Below are 9,513 nucleotides of genomic sequence, written 5' to 3' on the forward strand. Positions count from 1 at the left end.
AGGCTAACAAAAAAATGCTTAACCTAATTCCAGTCGACCACAGTACAAAACTCTACTGTACTCATTTCCAAAAGCTAATATCATGAAGATGTACTGTTCAGCTAAATACGGACATTTTTATAACAAAGGAATGAAAGGTTTATAAGGGTACACAGTTTATAGACTGCACATTTTATCGTGTTTATCATGACTCAGCGGATGCTGAGGTGAATGTAGACTGGTGAAATATCACTGAAACTGTCATGGCGGATGCCTCTCATAGAGGCCCCAAGATGGTGAGGATGGCTGCGCTGATAATCAACAACGTCGTTGTGAATACAATGTATTTTCTTTTCACCTCGTGTGTTTCTGTCACCGACTCGGTAATGGGAAAGATCACCGGAATCTGTACGGTGGTCAACAGCTGTTATCATGGTGATCGTCGTTGTGGTTGTCATCCTCGTCTTCATCATCTTCATCATCTTCCTCATCATCCTCACCATCATCACCGTTATCATCATCTTCCTCACCTTCATCATCATCCTCATCCTCACCCGCATCCTCATCATCCTCACCATCATCATCATCCTCACCCTCACCCTCATCCTCATCATCATTATTATCCTCACCATCATCACCGTCATCTTCTTCTTCCTCACCTTCATCATCCTCCTCATCCTCACCCTTATCCTCATCATCCTCACCCTTATCATCCTCACCCTCATCCTCATCATCCTCATCCGCATCCTCACCATCCTCACCATCATCATCATCCTCACCCTCCCCCTCATCATCCTCACCCTGAGAGAGAGGAGTGAGAGAGAGAGAGATATTCAATGGTTTTGATGGGAACAAAAAAAGTGTAGCAAAAAAATTGGTTTCCAGCCTTTTCATGCGATTGAAGTACAATACATGTCGGATAAAACCTTTGATGATAGACATGATGGAAATACAACATTTGTCAGTAAACTTTCCAAATGTCGACAAAACTAAATATGCTAGACAAGATTGGATCCTTTTGTGTCGGTAAAATGTATTGCCAGTGTGTCAGTGGAAATGTTTTTATGTGCAAATGATGTTATAATATCGCAATTCAACGGCTCAGACACGAGACGTATGTGGCAGGGACTACAGACAATCACGGACCACAAAATGAAAACCAGCCTCGTCGCTGAGAACGATGTCTTGCTCCCAGACAAATTAAACAACTTCTTTGCACACTTTGAGAATAACACAGTGCCACCGACGTGGCCCGCTACCAAGGACTGTGGACTCTTATTCCCCGTGGATGACGTGAGCAAAACATTTAGACGTGTTAACCGGCTGCCGGTCCAGACGAAATCCTTAGCAGCGTCCTCAGAGTCCTCAGAGCGTGTGCAGACCAGCTGGCTGGAGTGTTTTACGGACATATTCGATCTCTCCCTATCCCAGTCTGCTGTCCCAACATGCTTCAAGATGGCCACCATTGTTCCTGTACCCAAGAAAGCAAAGGTAAGTGAACTAAATGACTATCGCCCCGTAGCACTCACTTCTGTCATCATGAAGTGCTTTGAGAGGCTAGTTAAGGATCATATCACCTCTACCTTACCTGACACCCTAGACCCACTTCAGTTTGCATACCGACCCAAAAGGTCCACAGATGATGCAATCAACCATCACACTGCACACTGCCCTATCCCATCTGGACAAGAGGAATACCTATGTAAGAATGCTGTTCATTGACTACAGCTCAGCATTCAACACCATAGTACCCTCCAAGCTCATCACTAAGCTTGAGGCCCTGAGTCTGAACCCCGCCATGTGTAACTGGGTCCAGGACTTCCTGACGGGCCGCCCCCAGGTGGTGAAGGTAGGAAACAACATCTCCACTTCGCTGATCCTCAACACTGGGGCCCCACAAGGGTGCGTGCTTGACTGCGTGGCCCATGACTGCGTGGCCAAGCACACCTCCAACTCAATCATCAAGTTTGCAGATGACACAACAGTAGTAGGCTTGATTACCAACAACAACGAGACAGCCTACAGGGAGGAGGTGAGGGCTCTGGGAGTGTGGTGCCAGGAAAATAACCTCTCACTCAACGTCAACAAAACAAAGGAGATGATTGTGGACTTCAGGAAACAGCAGAGGGTGCACTCCCCTATCTACATCGACCGGACCGCGGTGGAGAAGGTGGAAAGCTTCAAGTTCCTTAGCGTTACACATCACTGACAAACTGAAATGGACCACCCACACAGACAGTGTGGTGAAAAAAAGGCACAACAACACCTAAAACCCTCATAAACTTTAACAGCTGCACAATTGAAAGCATCCTGTCTGCCTGGTAAGGCAACTGCACCGCCCTCAACCGCAAGACTCTACAGAGGGTGGTGCGGTCTGCCAAAAAAATACAAGTTAAAAGGGTTTCCATCACATTTTTCAACTCTACTGAGAGTTGAAAAATGTAAAACAATTTAGTGCCCGCCTCTTGACAACGGAGAGAGATCGTTATACATCTCATATGTACTGTGTTCTATACTATTCCACTGTCTCTTTGTCACATATCTGTTTCCTTTATGATCCAGAAGGCGAGGTCAGTACAGGTGCATCAAAGCTGGGACCGAGAGATTGAAAAACAGCTCCTATCTGTTAAACAGCCATCACTAGCACATTAGAGGCTGCTGCCTATAGGCATAGACTAGAAATCACTGGCCACTAAGGAATGGAACACTAGTTACTTTAATAATGTTTACATATTTGGCATTACTCATCTCATATGTACACTGCACACACTAAAATAACACATCCTAGATCTGAATGAATGAAATATTCTTATTAAATACTTTTTTCTTCACATAGTTGAATGTGCTGACAACAAAATCACACAAAAATTCTCAATGGAAATCAAATTTATCAACCCATGGAGGTCTGGATTTGGAGTCACACTCAAAATTAAAGTGGAGAACCACACTACAGGCTGATCCAACTTTGATGTAATGTCCTTAAAACAAGTCAAAATGAGGCTCGGTAGTGTGTGTGGCCTCCACGTGCCTGTATGACCTCCCTACAATGCCTGGGCATGCTCCTGCTGAGGTGGCGGATGGTCTCCTGAGGGATCTCCTCCCAGACCTGGACTAAAGCATCCGCCAACTCCTGGACAGTCTGTGGTGCAACGTGGCGTTGGTGGATGGAGCGAGACATGATGTCCCAGATGTGCTCAATTTGATTCAGGTCTGGGGAACGGGCGGGCCAGTCCATAGCATCAATGCCTTCCTCTTGCAGGAACTGCTGACACACTCCAGCCACATGAGGTCTAGCATTGTCTTGCATTAGGAGGAACCCAGGGCCAACCGCACCAGCATATGGTCTCACAAGGGGTCTGAGGATCTCATCTCGGTACCTAATGGCAGCCAGGCTACCTCTGGCGAGCACATGGAGGGCTGTGTGGCCCTCCAAAGAAATGCCACCCCACACCATGACTGACCCACCGCCAAACCGGTCATGCTGGAAGATGTTGCAGGCAGCAGAACGTTCTCCACGGCGTCTCCAGACTCTGTCACGTCTGTCACATGTGCTCATGTGCTCAGTGTGAACCTGCTTTCATCTGTGAAGAGCACAGGGCGCCAGTGGCGAATTTGCCAATCTTGGTGTTCTCTGGCAAATGCCAAACGTCCTGCACGGTGTTGGGCTGTAAGCACAACCCCCACCTGTGGACGTCGGGCCCTCATACCACCCTCATGGAGTCTGTTTCTGACTGTTTGAGCAGACACATGCACATTTGTGGCCTGCTGGAGGTCATTTTGCAGGGCTCTGGCAGTGCTCCTCCTTGCACAAAGGCGGAGGTAGCGGTCCTGCTGCTGGGTTGTTGCCCTCCTACGGCCTCCTCCACGTCTCCTGATGTACTGGCCTGTCTCCTGGTAGCGCCTCCATGCTCTGGACACTACGCTGACAGACACAGCAAACCTTCTTGCCACAGCTCGCATTGATGTGCCATCCTGGATGAGCTGCACTACCTGAGCCACTTGTGTGGGTTGTAGACTCCGTCTCATGCTACCACTAGAGTGAAAACACCGCCAGCATTCAAAAGTGACCAAAACATCAGCCAGGAAGCATAGGAACTGAGAAGTGGTCTGTGGTCACCACCTGCAGAACCACTCCTTTATTGGGGGTGTCTTGCTAATTGCCTATAATTTCCACCTGTTGTCTATTCCATTTGCACAACAGCATGTGAAATGTATTGTCAATCAGTGTTGCTTCCTAAGTGGACAGAAACTACCTGCTTCAGTACAGGGGGAGGAGAGTAAACATACCATAGAAGCATACACAATCATTACTCATCTCATATGTATATACTGTATTCGTTACTATTCTACTGTATCTTAGTCCGTTCCGCTCTGACATCGCTTGTCCTTATATGTATATAGTCTTAATTCATTCCTATTTAGATTTGTGTGTATTGGGTATATGTTGTGTAAATTGTTAGATTACTTGTTAGATTTTACTGCACTGTCGGAGCTAGAAACACAAGCATTTTGCTACACCCGCAATAACATCTGCTAATCACGTGTACGTGATCAATAACATTTTGATTTGAATAACCATCCTATTGGACAATACTTGTGTCACGCCCTGGCCTTAGTTAACTTTGTTTTCTTTATTATTTTAGTTAGGTCAGGGTGTGACATGGGGGATGTTTGTGTGTTTTTGTCTCGTCTTGGGTGTTTGTATTGTCTAGGGGGTTTTGTAGAGTTCATGGGGTTGTGTTCAGTGTAGGTGTTTATGTAAGTCTATGGTTGCCTGGATTGGTGCTCAATCAGAGACAGCTGTCTATCGCTGTCTCTGATTGGGAGCCATATTTAAGGCAGCCATAGGCATTAGGTAGGTTGTGGGTAATTGTCTATGTTTGACGTTAGTAGCTTGTGTCTGCACTTTCGTTTGTTAGCTTCACGGTTGTTTTGTCTAGTTTGTATTAGTGTCTGTGTTCATTTCATCTTCAAATAAATAGAAGATGTATTTATATTACGCTGCGCCTTGGTCCTCTCTTTCACCTAAAGACAATCGTGACAACTTGGGAGTCACGCGATGATATGTTGTCCCACAATGACTTGCTGGGAAAAGCTTGCAGTTTATTAGGCTACAGAGAAAATAAATTATGACGAACTTCACAGGGTGGCGATGAGGGTGGCGATGAGCTTGATGCTCCTTTCCAATAAATATCGAGGGTTCTTATTCCGGTGACATGACGATCGATGTTTGGCTGCAGTTTGACAAAATACAAATAATCTGACTCTTTTTGTCCATAAAATAATAATCTCATCGTGTAGACCAGGGATGGACAACTGAATTAAAAAACTCAGACGGGGTCTCAATGCAATGGAGAAATGTGTTTGTGCATCAGCAGATTTTATCTTGTTTTGTCGCTGATAGTCAATGAAGCCCATGTCAGCAAATTTGTTTTACATTGCTAAATTAGTTATCATGGTCGCATTACTGGCCGGTGGGCCTCCATTGATTTAGTTAGTACGTCTCTCTCAGATATCATATTAAAAACTGAAAACATTTCTCTCCACCCTATGGCAAAACATTTGTAGAATTGCAGGAAATTAACTAAAAAATGTATACCAATTTCTCTCCGCTGTCAAGAGACGGGCCACTAAATTGTTTTGCTCTGAACTCAGTAGAGTTGAAAATGTGGCTGAAACCCTTTGAACTTGTATTTTTTTATTCGGTACAAGGGAAATTAACAGCAAAAGGTATTTTTATGTGAACTACATCATCACGCACAGCCTTTTACCCGTAACAAGACAGTTTGATGGGAACACATCTATGGTGGGGAATTGCTCATATTGTTTTTAAGCAGATTTAAGTAGTATAATCACATGAACATCTGCCATCAATTAGAAGGAAATAGAGAGACATAGAGAGGGACAGAGTGAGAGAGAGAGAGAGAGACAGAGAGAGAGAGAGAGAGTGAGAGAGAAATAGAGAGACATAGAGGGACAGAGTGAGAGAGAAATAGAGAGACATAGAGGGACAGAGTGAGAGAGAAATAGAGAGACATAGAGAGGGATGGAGTGAGAGAGAGAGAGAGAAAGAGAGAGAGAGACAGAGAGAGGGACAGAGAGAGAGAGAAAGAGAGAGACATAGAGAGGGACAGAGTGAGAGAGAGAAAGAGAGAGACATAGAGAGGGACAGAGTGAGAGAGAGAGAAAGAGAGAGAGACAGAGTGAGAGAGAAAGTGAGAGAAAGAGAGAGACCGAGAGAGAGAGAGAGAGAGAGAGAGAGAGAGAGAGAGAGAGAGAGAGAGAGAGAGACCGAGAGAGAGAGAGAGAGAGAGAGAGAGAGAGAGAGAGAGAGAGAGAGAGAGAGAGAGAGAGAGAGAGAGAGAGAGAGAGAGAGAGAGAGAGAGAGAGAGAGAGAGAGAGAGAGACCGAGAGAGAGAGAGAGAGAGAGAGAGAGAGAGAGAGAGAGAGAGAGAGAGAGAGAGAGAGAGAGAGAGAGAGAGAGAGAGAGAGAGAGAGAGAGAGAGAGAGAGAGAGAGAGAGAGAGAGAGAGAGAGAGAGAGAGAGAGAGAGAGAGAGAGAGAGAGGGAGATTCAATGGCCTTGAAGGGAACAAACAGATTGTGTGTTATCATTTAGAACACAGCAGGAGATTCCAGGATTATAAGGACAGCTGAATACTTACTATGCAAATAAGGTAAATTCTTACAGACTTACACAATTTAAATAAATATACACTTTAGCATTAAACATTTCTCTAGTCACTGTAGGGCACAATATAACACAACATATAGGGAGACAATATAACACAACGTATAGGGAGACAATATAACACAACGTATAGGGGGACAATATAACACAACGTGTAGGGGGACAATATAGCACAACATATAGGGGAACAATATAACACAACGTATAGGGGGACAATATAACACAACATGTAGGGGACAATATAACACAACGTGTAGGGGGACAATATAACACAACATATAGGGGGACAATATAACACAACGTGTAGGGGGACAATATAACACAACGTGTAGGGGACAATATAACACAACGTGTAGGGAGACAATATAACACAACATATAGGGGGACAATATAACACAACATATAGGGGGACAATATAACACAACGTGTAGGGGGACAATATAGCACAACATATAGGGGAACAATATAACACAACGTGTAGGAGGACAATATAACACAACGTGTAGGGGGACAATATAACACAACGTGTAGGGGACAATATAACACAACGTGTAGGGGGACAATATAACACAACATATAGGGGGACAATATAACACAACGTGTAGGGGGACAATATAACACAATGTGTAGGGGGACAATATAACACAACGTGTAGGGGGACAATATAGCACAACATATAGGGGAACAATATAACACAACGTGTAGGGGGACAATATAACACAATGTGTAGGGGACAATATAACACAACGTGTAGGGGACAATATAACACAACGTGTAGGAGACAATATAACACAACGTGTAGGGGGACAATATAACACAACGTGTAGGGGACAATATAACAAAATGTGTAGGGGGACAATATAACACAACGTGTAGGGGGACAATATAACACAACGTGTAAGGGGACAATATAACACAACGTGTAGGGGGACAATATAACACAACGTATAGGGGGACAATATAACACAACGTGTAGGGGACAATATTACACAACGTGTAGGGTACAATATAACACAACGTGTAGGGGGACAATATAACACAACATGTAGGAGACAATATAACACAACATGTAGGAGACAATATAACACAACATGTAGGGGGACAATATAACACAACGTATAGGGGGACAATAAAACACAACGTGTAGGGGAAAATATAACACAACGTGTAGGGGGACAATATAACACAACGTGTAGGGGGACAATATAACACAACGTATAGGGGGACAATATAACACAACGTGTAGGGGACAATATAACACAACGTATAGGGGGACAATATAACACAACGTGTAGGGGGACAATATAACACAACGTGTAGGGGACAATATAACACAACGTGTAGGGGGACAATATAACACAACGTGTAGGGGGACAATATAACACAACGTGTAGGGGACAATATAACACAACGTATAGGGGGACAATATAACACAACGTGTAGGGGGACAATATAACACAACGTGTAGGGGGACATTATAACACAACATGTAGGGGACAATATAACACAACGTGTAGGGGCACAATATAACACATCATATAGGGGGACAATATAACACAATGTGTAGGGGGACAATATAACACAACGTATAGGGGGACAATATAACACAACATATAGGGGGACAATATAACACAACGTGTAGGGGACAATATAACACAACATATAGGGGAACAATATAACACAACGTGTAGGGGGACAATATAACACAACGTGTAGGGGGACAATATGACACAATGTGTAGGGGACAATATAACACAACGTGTAGGGGGACAATATAACACAACGTGTAGGGGGACAATATAACACAACGTGTAGGGGGACAATATGACACAATGTGTAGGGGACAATATAACACAACGTGTAGGGGGACAATATAGCACAACATATAGGGGAACAATATAACACAACGTGTAGGGGGACAATATAGCACAACATATAGGGGAACAATATAACACAACGTGTAGGGGGACAATATAACACAATGTGTAGGGGACAATATAACACAACGTGTAGGGGACAATATAACACAACGTGTAGGAGACAATATAACACAACGTGTAGGGGGACAATATAACACAACGTGTAGGGGACAATATAACAAAATGTGTAGGGGGACAATATAACACAACGTGTAAGGGGACAATATAACACAACGTGTAGGGGGACAATATAACACAACGTATAGGGGGACAATATAACACAACGTGTAGGGGACAATATTACACAACGTGTAGGGTACAATATAACACAACGTATAGGGGGACAATATAACACAACATGTAGGAGACAATATAACACAACATGTAGGAGACAATATAACACAACATGTAGGGGGACAATATAACACAACGTATAGGGGGACAATAAAACACAATGTGTAGGGGACAATATAACACAACGTGTAGGGGGACAATATAACACAACGTGTAGGGGGACAATATAACACAACGTATAGGGGGACAATATAACACAACGTGTAGGGGACAATATAACACAACGTATAGGGGGACAATATAACACAACGTGTAGGGGGACAATATAACACAACGTGTAGGGGACAATATAACACAACGTGTAGGGGGACAATATAACACAACGTGTAGGGGGACAATATAACACAACGTGTAGGGGACAATATAACACAACGTATAGGGGGACAATATAACACAACGTGTAGGGGGACAATATAACACAACGTGTAGGGGACAATATAACACAACGTGTAGGGGGACAATATAACACAACGTGTAGGGGGACAATATAACACAACGTGTAGGGGGACAATATAACACAACGTATAGGGGGACAATATAGCACAACATATAGGGGGACAATATAACACAAC

General features: G+C 43.8%; 1 pseudogene; it reads left to right on the top strand.

The window, feature by feature from the left end:
- The first annotated feature begins 1,687 nt into the window (after window positions 1–1,687).
- The window catches only part of LOC139538251 (RNA-binding protein 25-like), a 73,007-nt pseudogene continuing 65,181 nt past the window's right edge, over window positions 1,688–9,513 (top strand).

Source organism: Salvelinus alpinus, chromosome 14 (genome assembly GCF_045679555.1).
Source record: "Salvelinus alpinus chromosome 14, SLU_Salpinus.1, whole genome shotgun sequence".
NCBI lineage: Eukaryota > Metazoa > Chordata > Actinopteri > Salmoniformes > Salmonidae > Salvelinus > Salvelinus alpinus.